Below are 12,861 nucleotides of genomic sequence, written 5' to 3'. Positions count from 1 at the left end.
CTGGCCATTTCATATAAATGGGACCATATGGCCAGGCAAGGTGGTTCACACCTGTAATCCCAGCACTTTGGGAGGCTGAGGTGGGCAGATCATCTGAAGTCAGCAGTTCAAGACCAGCCTGATCAACATGGTGAAACCTCATCACTAAATACAAAAAAATAGGCAGGCATGGTGGCGCATGCCTGTAAACCCAGCTACACAGGAGTCTGAAGCAGGAGAATCACTGAAACCTGGGAGGCAGAGGTTGCAGTGAGCTGAGATCGTGCCACTGCACTCCAGCCTGGGTGACAGAGTGAGACTCCGTCTAATAAATGAATAAATAAAATAGGGCCATACAATATGTGTTTTTTGTGTCTGGCTTCTTTCATTTAGTATGAAGTTTTCAAGGTTTATCCATGTCATAGCATGTATCAAGACTTCATTTCTTTTTATTGCCAAATAGTATTTCATTGTATAGGCATAACGCATTTATGAATTCTATTTACTCATTTGTCAGTTGGTGTAATTTGGGTTGTTTCCATTTTTTAGCTATTGCGAATAATACTGCTGTGAACATTCATGTACAACTTTTTATGTGACTATATATTTTCATTCCGCTTGGGTACATACCTAGGAGTGGAATTGCAGAGTCATATGATAACTCTGTGTTTAACTTTTTGAGGAACTTCTAAACTGTTTTCCAATTCGGCTGCACTATTTTCACCAGCAGTGTATAAAGGTTCCAGTTTCTCCACATACTTACCAACACTTGTTATTATGTCTGGTTTTTTTTTAATTTTATGTATTTATTTTTCAATAGTTTTGGGGGAGCAGGTGGTGTTTGGCTGCATGGAAAAGTTCTTTAATGGTGATTTCCGTGATTTTGGTTCACCCATCACCAGAGCAGTGTACACTGTACCTAATGTGCAGTCTTTTATCCCTCACCCCTCTCCCACCCTTTCCCCTGAATTCCCAAAGTCCACTGTATCATTCTTATGCCTTTGTGTTCTCATAGCTGAGCTCCCACTTATAAGTGAGAACAGATGATATTTAGTTTTCCATTCTTTTGTTACTTCTCTTAGAATAATGGTCTCCAACTCCATCTAAGTTGCTGCAAATGCCATTATGTCATTCCTTTTTATGGCTGAGTAGTATTCCACTGTCTGTCTGTGTATATGTATGTATATGTATGTGTATATATATATATATATATATATACACCACATTTTCTTTATCCACTCATTGGTTTATGGGCATTTAGGCTGGTTCCATATTTTTGCAATTGCGAATTGTGCTGCTATAAACGTGTGTGCAAAAATGTCTTCTTCGCATAATGACTTTTTTTCCTCTGGTAGATACCCAGGAGTGGGATTGCTGGATCAAATGGTAGCTCTACTTTAAGTTCTTTAAGGAATCTCCATACTGTTTTCCATAGTGGATGTACTAGTTTGCATTTCCACCAGCAGTGTAGAAATGTTTCCTTTTCACCACATTCATGCCAACATCTGTTATTTTTTCATTTTTTCATTATGGCTATTCTTGCAAGAGTAAGGTGGTATCTCACTGTGGTTTTGATTTGCATTTCCCTGATCGTTAGGGATGTTGTGCATTTTTTCATGTTTATTGGCCATTTATATATCTTCTTTTGAGAATTGTCTATTCATGTCCTTTGCCCACTTTTTGATGGGATTATTTGTTTTCTTCCTGATGATTTGTTGAGTTCCATGTAGATTCTGGGTACTAGTCCTTTGTCGGTTGCATAGTTTGTGAATGTTTTCTCCCACTCTGTGGGGTGTCTGGTTACTGTCTTTTTTATTATAGTTATTCTTGTGACTGTGAGCATCTAATTTGGGTTTAATTTGCATTTTCTTATGTGCTTTTTGGCCATTTATATATTTTTTATTGGAAAAATGTCTATCCAGATTGTTTTCTCATTTTTAAATTGGCTTATTGAAAGTTTAATTGGGTTATTGTCTTTTATTATTGAGTTGTAAGACTTCTTAATATATTATGTATATATATTCTAAAAATTATATCTATAGAATTTATATATTCTGTAGCAATGTATTCACTTGTTAAATGTGTGATTTGCAAATATTTTCTACTATTCTATGGGTTGCCTTTCCACTTTTTATTGGTATAAAATAGTCATGTATATTTTGAGGCTACATGTCATATTTTGATATATACATACAATGTGTAATGATCAAGTCAGGGTAATTACTTATCCATCACCTCAAACATTTGTCTTCTCTTTATGTTGAGAACATTCCAATTCTTCTCTGCTAGCTATTTTGAACTATATATTACTGTTAACTATAGTCACCCTATTAAACTATCAAACACTAGATCTTTTTCATTCTAACTGTATTTTTTGTGCCCATTAACCAACCTTTCTTAATGGTATCATTAGTAGCACAAAAGTTTTTGATTAGTCCAATTTATCTTTTTTTGCCACTTATGCATTTGGTGTTATATCTAAGAAACCCAAAGTCATGAAGATTTACTCCTATTCTTTATTCTGATAGTTTTACAGTATTAACTATTACATTTAGGTCAATGATCCATTTTGAGTTAATTTTTGTGCATGGAGTTGAGGATACAACTTCATGAGGGTATCCAATTGTCCCAGTACTGTTTGATGAAAAGACTGTTCTTTCCCTCTTTAAGTCATCTTAGCACCCTTGTCAAAAAATCAACAGACCATAAATATGAGATTTTATTTCTAGACCCTCAATTTTATCCCATTAATATATATGTGTATCCTTACACCAGTACTACACTGTCTTGATTACTGCAGCTTGTAGTAAGTCTTGATCTAGGGAAGTATGAGTCCTCCAACTTTGTTCAAGATTGTTTTGGCTTTTCCAGATCCCTTGACTTTTCATATGAATTTGAGGATCAGCTTATCAATTTCTGCAGAGAATTTAACTGAGTTAGGGATTGCGTTAAATCTGTAGATCACTTATACTGTTTTATAACCTACTTGCTTTTCAGTTAAATATATTGTGAACATCTTTCCATTTCAGTAATTACAGAGTTCATCTTGTTTCTTATGTAATAATTCAACAAATATTTATTAAACAATTATAAGGCACAAGGTGGCCTGGTTTCCTAGGTAGAAAGCTTCTTTTTTTCTGGGTGGGATACATGTATAAAAAGAATGACTTACAGCTATGCAAAATGAGGTAAATATAGATATAGCCATTTAGTTAGACTAGGGTTTCTCAGTCTCAGCATTATTGATGTTTGGGGATTATTGTTTGTCGGGGGGGCCATCTTGTACATTGGAAGATGTTTAGCAGCATTCCTGGCCTCTACCCCCCGAGATGCCAGGAGCACCCCCTCTCCCAGTTATGACAATCAAAAATGTCTCCAGGTAGTGGCAAATATCCTCTGGGAGGCTAAATTACCCCTAGTTGAGAACCACTGAGCTAGACCTTGCATAATCATTTATGATGGTTCCATAGTACATCCCATGAATAATCTACAATTTATGCAACTAATAACCTATAATTTCATGTTCCTTTACGCCCAATTTTTTACTATTTTTTTATAAAACATTACTTTTAAAAATACAACATCAGCTCCTTGGGGTAAATAACTACATCATGTTAGACTTTTTTTTACTATAAAAGTTCTATGTGAAAATTATTTTTTCAAACAATCTCGAAGCTAAAATTTAAAGGATTTATCTTTCAATCCTACTCCCCAGAAATAGTGTATAGTATGTTAGTTTTAAATTTTTACATTTATTCAGAATTGAAGTGGTGAAAACCTTTTAGAGCATTTTTATCATTACATGTGATAATTTGGTCTATTCACTGCACATTTTATCTGGCGCTCTCCAAGCCACATTTTTCAAGCTGCCCGTCTTGGCCCATTCGTGGAATCAAATTAGAGGGCCATGAGCAGCAATTTTTAAAATGAAATAGAACAGAACAGATCGTATCAGAGTATATTATACATAACAAAGATAAGTACTGTTTTTTGAAAAAATTGTTTCAGTACCAGATAGATAGTTGAGATAGATAGATAGATGAAAAATGTATGCATAACTATAGGTTGCAGCCAAGAAAAATGTAAAAGCCAGTGTTGAAAGTAAGCTAAATATATGTATTTAACATTCCTTTCTATAATGGTAGTGAAGTGGTGGATGGGGTAAGTCTCGTTCTTCTTGACTAAAAAAGAATAATTAATATAACATAAGCAAAAATACTTTGTGTTCTAACAGTTACTCCCAGAACAACAAAATACTATTTAATGTAAATTTAAGGTCCATCAACTCAAATAACCCTGACTCCTTAGGAATTAAATGATTCGATAGGGTCAGCCGGCTGGCACAATGGCTCACAGCATTTTGGGAGGTTGAGGTAGGTGGATCATTTGAGGTCAGGAGTTCAAGACCAGCCTGGCCAACATGGTGAAACCCTGTTTCTACTGAACATATAAAAATTAGCAGGGCGTGATGGCGGGTGCCTGTAGTCCCAGCTACTTGAGAGGCTGAGGCAGGAGAATCACTTGAACCTGGAAAGTGGAGATTGTAGTAAGCCAAAATTGTGCCACGGTACTCTTGCATGGACAACAGAATGAGACTCTGTCTCACAATAAAATAAAAATAAAAGAAAATAAAATATTCAATAGAAATCATCCATAGTGCATTTATACATTTACAACTTAAATAACATTATGGTATACATTATGATGGTTGCTGATTTTTTTTTAACCTAGTCCTCTTGTACCTCATTCTTCACTCCATTTGACTCATTAAACATGACCAAACACTTATGACTGCCAGAGGAAGCATGGAACATTGTGGCTTATATAAATGTTGTACCTCCCCTCAGCAAGGAGAAGTTAGAGTGGCAGTTTATATGATGCTCTTGAATGTCTTTTTATTTAATGCTAGGATGAAACAATAACATCCATGTGACCAATTCACAGTACTACATAAATCTTTATGTTTAAGACTAAATTATTGTGATATTTGGCTACACGGCATGGTTAACAAAGGATTTAACTAAAATCATAGAATAATTAAGATTTCCTGGCCAAGTGAAGTGGCTCACTCCTGTAATCCCCACATGGAAGTATCCCAGGTGGGAGGATGGCTTAATCCCAGGAGTTTGAGACCAGCCTGGAATATAGTGAGACCCCATCTACAAATGGGGTCTGTATAGAAAAATTAGCTGGGCTTGGTGGCATTTACCTGTAGCCCAGGGAGGATCACTTGAGTCCCAGAGGTCAAGTCTGTAATGAGCTGTGATCACATCATTGCATTCCAGCCTGGGTGACAGAGAGAGACCCTATATTAAAAAAAAATTCCCCCAAAAGTTTGAATATTTACTTTAACTTGAAATAATTATATTTTCAAGGTCACTGAAGCTAAAATTATAGATGAATACACAAAATGACCTTCAAACTAAGGGACAGAAAACATTTGCTAGACCTGAGAAACACATTTTCCCCCAAAGTTTTATTTAAAAGATCACCAAAATGACTTGATAAAGAAAACTTTTGAATCTTCTGTGTGAGCCTATTCTTTGCCGGAACACCCACAGCCAAGTGATGCCAGCTTGGCTGATCTATCAATGCAATCATTGAAAGCCACATGGCAGAGAGAGGGAAAAATAATAAAGTGAACCCTTTTGGAAATGTAAGGGAATAAAAAAACAATTTATCTCTACTTATAAATACAGGATTTCATTCAGAGATCTAGTCCAACTCCTTCGTTCGGAGATGAGGAAATTGAGTCTTAGGATAAGGCTTTTTAAATTAATAGACTTTATTTTTGTGAGCAGTTTTAGGTTTACAGAATAATTGAGCTGAAAGTACAGTTCCCATCAATATAGTTTCCCATGTTAATTCACATGTTAATCTCTATTAATTTAATTTCACACGTGTTAATTTTGCATTAATATGGCACATTTGTTGTAATTGATAAGCCAATATAGATGCATTATTATTAACCGAAGTCCATAGTTTACATTAGGGTTCAGTCTTTGGGTTGTACATTATATGGCTTTTCACAAAGATATAATGACATGTATCCACCATTACAGTACCATAGAGAATAGTTTTCCTGTCCTAAAAACCCCATCTATTCATCCCTCCCTCCCCTCCTCCTGAATCTCTGGCAAGCGCTGATCTTTTTACTGTTCCATAGATTTTAGCCATTTTAATATGTGTGTAATGGTATCTTCTTGTTTTAATTTGCAATTCCATAATGGCATATGATGTAGAGCATTTTTTCATATGCTTATTTGCCATCTGTAGATCTTCTTTGGTGAGGTGTCTGCTCAGATCCTTTGCATTTTTAAATTGAGCTATTTGTTTTCTTAAGGTTGTGTTTAAGAATTGCTTATATGTTTTGGATACCAGTCCTTATCAGATAAGTGTTTTGCAAATATTTTCTATATGGCTTATCTTTTTGTTCTCTTAACAATGTCTTTTGCAGAGCAGAAGTTTCAAATTTAATAGAGTCCAATTTATCAATTTTTCTTTTTTGTAGATCATACTTTGGGTGTTGTGTCTAAGCAGTGATCACCAATCCCAAAGTCATCTAGATTTTCTCTAATGTTATATTTTAGGAGTTTTATGGTTTTGCATTTTACATTTAGTCTCTGACTCATTTTGAGTTAATTTTTGTGAAAGGTGTAAGGCCTATGTCTAGCATTTTTTTTTTTTGCATGTGCATGTCCAGTTATTGTAGCACCCTTTGTTAAAAGGACTATAGGACTATCCTTTGTCCATTGAATTGCTTTTGCTCCTTCGTCAAAGAGATGTGAGACTTTTTTTTTTTTCTTGAGACTGATTCTCGCTCAGTCGCCCAGGCTGGAGTACAATGGCGTGGTGTCAGCTCACTGCAACCTCCACCTCCTGGGTTCAAGCGATTCTCCTGCCTCAGCCTCCCAAGTACCTGGGATTACAGGCGCCCGCCACCATGCCTGGCTAAGTTTTGTATTTTTAGTAGAGATGGGGTTTCACCATGTTGGTCAGGCTGGTTTCGAACTCCTGACCTTGTGATCCGCCTGCCTTGGCCTCCTAAAGTGCTGGGATTTCAGGTGTGAGCCACCGTGCCTGGCTGAGACGTAAGACTTCTTAGCAATACCTCAATGTGTTATTTTTGTGTCAGTTCTTTTTGCTGATAAACTGACTACAGCTCAATGTTTAAGGGAATTGTCTCTGGAGTCAGATTATTTTTTTTTAATCTAAACATTATCAGTTGCAAGCTGTGAGATCATGGGCAAGTTACCTAACCTCAGCCTCAGTGTACTCAACTGTACAATGGGTTTGATGATTCTAACATGATTAATAATAATTGTAAGGTTATCCTGAGGCAGATTACATAATATAGGTAAAATATGTGGCACATAGTAAGTCCTCAATAAGTGTTGAGTAGGGGCTACTACTATTGGAGTATTCCAAATTTAACTTGCTTTCTGCCTTGGGGCTCACTATTGAAATATATCAGACAAGAATATATATGCATCTTTCTTCATTCTCTAAACACTCTTCTAATTTTTATAAAATGATGTACCATTTAAGTAGTTTTCTTCCAAAACCACATTTTCTGCAAACTCATCTGTGGTGGCAGCAGCCAGATCTGTGGTTGCTCAGTGGTCATCGATGGAGGAAGGGGCACGAGGAAACTTCTGGGTGTTATTGAAATGTTCTGTTTTTTTTTTTTAATTGTAGTTGTGGTTTCATGGGTATTTACATCTGTCAAAACCCATTGAATTGTATGCTTTAAATGGATGCAGTGTATTGTACATAAATTACACCTCCATAAAGCTAAAACACGCACAAACAGGAAATATAAATACTATCTGGAAATTGATATCAAGGAATTATTGTTACTTTTTTACATATAAGAATGTATTGTAGTTATTTTGAATTTTTTGAAAAGTCCTTGTCTTTTAGAGATGCATAGAGAAATATGTGCAGATGAAATTGTGTGATATGTAATATTTGCATCAAAATAATAACAGATGGGGAGGGTAGGTTGGGGAGAGTGATGAAATACGTTTGACTATGAGCTGATAACTATTGCAGCTGGATGGTATGTATCTAGGTAGTTCATTCCACTATTCTCTTTTGTGTGTTGAAAATTGTCTATAATTTTTATCTTTTTTTAAAAAGCACTCCACACATACAGGAACTGTTGCCTTTATTTCAGTTGATAAATGGAACAATACTGAACGCATCATTAAGGTTTTTTGATTTTTTTCTGCACACCATTTATAATTTCTAATTACAATTTTGAGATAATTGTAGCCTCACACACAGTTGTAAGAAATAATATAGAGAGCTCTCCTGTACACTTTGCCCAGTTTCCCACAAACGTAACATCTTGCAAAAGAATAGTGTAATATCTCAACCAGGATATTGACATTAATACAATCCACTCATCTGATTTAGATTCTCCCAGTTTTACTTGTCGTCCTGTGTGTGTGTATGTAAAGTACTATACAATTTTGTCACCCAGAATTGTTGGTTTGTGTATCTACCACCAAAGTCAAGATACTGAACAGTTCCAATACTACGCAAGCACAAGGATTCTTCATTTTGCCCTTTTATAACATACCTACCTTCCTATACACCACCTCCCATCCTTATCCCCGGCACAACTAACCTGTCCTGATTTTAATTTCAAAAATGTAATATGAATGGAATTATGTAGTAAGTATGTAACCTTTTGTGATTGGCTTTTTTCACTCAGCCTAATTCCCTGGAGTTTCATCTAAGCTGTTGTGTGTATCAATAGTTTCTTCCTTTTTATTGGTACATTGATGATATGAATGTACCACCGTTTGTTTAACCATTCACTAGTTGAAGGACATCTGGGCTGATTTCAGTTTTTAGCTATTACAAATAAAGCTGCTGTGAACATTCACAGATGCATTTTTATCTAACATTTTGTTTTCTACTATTATAATAATTTCCCCTTCTATTGATTAATCTCAGATGAGCATAAGTTTGAAAACTTTCTGAATAAAATCTGTTGACCTAATAGATCTGTACATTTGAAGCATGTATAATTTCCCTTTAGAGATTGCGAAGTATTTTTTCAACAATATAATAAATGTCTCTGGTTTTTCTTCTAACCTATTTTGAAAAGCAAATCTCAATAGGAATTTGTAAGTGACCTTACAATTACAGACCTTTTGATGACTATGATAGCTTTACACCAGTGCCAGTTTCCTCTTTGTAATAATCAAACTAAACAATCTTGCTGCACCTCCTGTACCTCATAAATATGTATTGGAAGGCAAATTTTCCAACTGATATATCCATATGCCGTCACTGAGGGCCAGAGAACATGTTACAGATTTGAAATTTGTGCCCTTAGGTCTTTCAGCATAGTACAATAATGAAGTAATTTACATTCAGCCACAGTTACATTGCAAATTTCCAATTTACTAGGGAATTCTATTTTCAAAAACCATTACTGATCCTCTTAAAAGTGAAGCATGGTTTTGTTGTGGTTATTCGCCTGCCTTCTCTTAGTGCTAAGCTAACCCCCTTTTTTTTTGTTTGTGATGCTAGGGTTGGCACCGCAAACTGCTTTTCCGAAACTCCCTTGCTGGTTGCCTTCCTGTTAGGTTCTGTCAATGGAAGGTTCTGATGGGATGTTAGAAGGGGTGAGAAGAGTCTTCTTGTTGCCAATGCCCATCAACAGCTGCCCAACACACATGGCTCTGGTCTCCACTTTCAGCCTTCCCAGCATCACCATATCACGTCTCTACACAGCTGCCAGCACCAACCAGCCACACCTTCCTTGGTGATCTGAGTCTCACCCGAGTAGCACACTTCTCAGTTGCCTGAGCAATGACTATGGGGAGTGCCAGCCAGCCAGGTGAAGTAGCTGATATGTACCCAACACTCTGTGTTGAATCACCTCTATGTGAAATACTTAGCATGGCTCTTGCTTTCCAGAGTGTTTAGCTTTCTTATACAATTGCAAGCACAATTTTGCAAAATTTTTAGTATCGTGTCTGTGTCCTCTCCAGCTACAAAGGTCATGTTCCTTATTCAGGATAATCTGTGGTTAAATTCAGGACTTGGAGAGAGAGGCGGGTAGGTTTACGCAAATATCAGATTTCTTTGTTGGTAAGCAACAAATGGACACAGGTAACTTAAGCAAAAAGGAAATCTATAAAAGCTACATAGGAGCTTTGTGCAATGGCAGTATCATAGCCAATGAGGTTTATCCGAGGCACAATTATTGCTAATTGAAAAGCTACGTAGGAGCTCACAGAATCAAAGGAGCCGACCTAGAAAGGGTAGAAACCAGAGCCATTGCAGAGATCCAGGAAGCAGGAATCCATGGACTTGCACCTCCAGTTGTTTCACCAGCATGAATCTATGGAATCCACATTCCAAGAAGGGCGTTGCGCACTGGGGTCGGGCGTCCTATCCTTTAGCTGGTGGAGAGTGGGACATCCTGACAGACAGTACTCCCAGACTGTAACTGATTAAGGAAGAGTGAGTAGTTTACTCAAAAGAAATCTACCATGCTGTTTCCTGGAGAAGAATGGATGGTGGCCAGCAATTAAAATAAACGTACACTACAATGAACTTCAGAAGAGGTCTTCAGCGGTAAATAAGAATGCATTGTATATGAAAACATTGAATAAAAGAACATTGTATTCAGAGTGAAACACTCAGGGCGATGTGTCTACAAGAAGATTATACAGTTAGGAGAAATAAGCTTTAGTGATCTGTTCTACAAAATGGTGACTATAATGAATAGTAATGTGTTATATATTTCAAAATTGCTGAAAGAGTGTATTTTAAATGTGTTCACCACAAAAAAATGTTAAGTATGAGAGGTGATGAATTTGTTAATTAGCTTGATTTTATCATCTCACAATGTAAACATATACCAAAACATCACATTTAACCCATAAATTATTTACAATTGTGATGTCCATTACAAATAAAATTTTTAAAAGGAGGTTTACATGCAAAACTTTCTCATTGCTGCTTATGGATTGGGACAAGCCCAAGAGGAGTTTCTTGTTCATTATTTTTCGTTTGACAAATATTTATTTACCCACCCCAGTGATTCTAAGTCTAAGCCTCAGCAATTGTGGTCTAGGTCATTTCCTTTATTCACTGTCCCCAGTGCAGAGCTCAAGTGGCTTAACCTCAACAGCTAGCGACAGGGTAAGTTGGTCTTTTAGAAATCCAGAGGGACACCCCACAAAGGTTGCATATTAACACATTCATTTGTAAGTATAAAACAGTTACTTTACTTTACCTAATATCACAGTAGTAAATGAAAATAAAGTACAATTTCAAAGATGTACAGTGTGTTTTCTATTATAATAATTTTCCTTCAACTCCCTCTCGCACAATTGCATTAAACAATATTTTATTTTATTTTATTTATTTATTTATTTTTGAGACGGAGTTTCACTTTTGTTGCCCAGGCTGGAGTACAATGACGCAATCTCGGCTCACTGCAACCTCCACCTCCTGGGTTCAATTAATTCTCCTGCCTCTCCCGAGTAACTGGGACTACAGGCATACGCCACCACGCCTGGCTAATATTGTATTTTTAGTAGAAAAGGGGTTTCTCCATGTTGGTCAGGCTGATCTCGAACTCCTGACCTCAGGTGATCCGCCCGCCTCGGCCTCCTGAAGTGCTGGGATTACAGGCGTGAGCCACCGTGCCCAGCCTAAACAATTTTAAGAGAAATTACTTAGAATTTTACCACATTAAGACAACTCTTCATTTGTATTACTCCTCTTTTTTTTTCTAAAATGCATGCATTTTTTCTATTTATATGAGCAATGTGTGTCCAGTGGGAAAAATTTTAAAATAGGGCAATATATGAAGAATAAAATAACAATATATTAGTATCAAGAGATAATGGCTATTAATATTTTAGTGTATTTTCTTCTGCTCCTAATAATGACTGGATGAAAACAATTTGGCCAGAAACAAAATTGATATTCCTTATGCTCCTCTTTTGCTTGTATAATTTTCAGATATTTTGTAACAAGCTTTGTTTTTGTAGTAAGATAAACAAACAATAAAGCAATGTATAAAAGAAGAGAATCTCTGTATGTCTTGTTCATCCAGCTAGCTGCAGCTTCCAGAACACTGCTTGCCTCACAGTAGGTACTCCCAAAATTTTTTGAATGGCTAAAAATTTTTCCCCCTTGACCTAGTGAGGCATGGTTGCTAATGAACATGGACTCATTCTACAGGTATATTGGGTATTTTGTCTCTGGTTCCTTTTAGTAAATAGTTCATTCTATCACACAGGATCATTTTTGCTGTCTTAATATAAGACTGATTAAATTCAAATTCCAACTCCAACACTCACTAGCTATGTCATCTTGGCAAGAAACCTCACCACTCTGGCTCAGCTTCCTCATCTGGTAAGCACAAGTCCAGGTGCTGAGGGCACAACAAAACAAGAATCCTACCCTCTAATTTACATTCTAGTGTGCAGGAAAAAGCCTGTGGACAAACATCTGTCAGATAGCGATAAGCGCTGTGAAGAAAACAGAAAATAGAGTAAAGGAGATAGAAGGTGATTACCTGTGGGGGTGGATGACGGCATGTTGATATTTTGTAAAGGGTAGTCGGGGATAGCTAAAGGTTTAAAAAATAGGCCCAGCACAGTGGCTCATGCCTGTAATCCCAGCACTTTGAGAGGCCAAGGTGGCCAGATCCTTGGGCTCAGGATATAGCCTGGGCAACATAGTGAAACCCTGTCTCTACAAAAAATAAAAATATCTGGGAGTGGTGGGCTGTGCCTGTGGTCCCAGCTACTCAGGAGGCTGAGTTGGGAGGTTCGCCTGAGCCCAGGAGGTTGAGGCTGCAGTGAGCTGTGATCATGCCAGTGCACTCCAGCCTGGGTG

The 12,861-nt window shown here is 36.8% G+C and overlaps 1 pseudogene; it reads left to right on the top strand.

The window, feature by feature from the left end:
• Positions 1 to 10,153: 10,153 nt before the first annotated feature.
• On the top strand, positions 10,154 to 10,386 carry LOC119472545 (annotated as a pseudogene).
• Positions 10,387 to 12,861: the final 2,475 nt, after the last annotated feature.

The sequence above is a fragment of the Cebus imitator genome, unplaced genomic scaffold, assembly GCF_001604975.1.
Source record: "Cebus imitator isolate Cc_AM_T3 unplaced genomic scaffold, Cebus_imitator-1.0 Scaffold103, whole genome shotgun sequence".
Taxonomy (NCBI): domain Eukaryota; kingdom Metazoa; phylum Chordata; class Mammalia; order Primates; family Cebidae; genus Cebus; species Cebus imitator.
The sequence above is the reverse complement of the archived record's forward strand: the minus strand, read 5'-3'. Positions and strand labels throughout refer to the sequence as shown.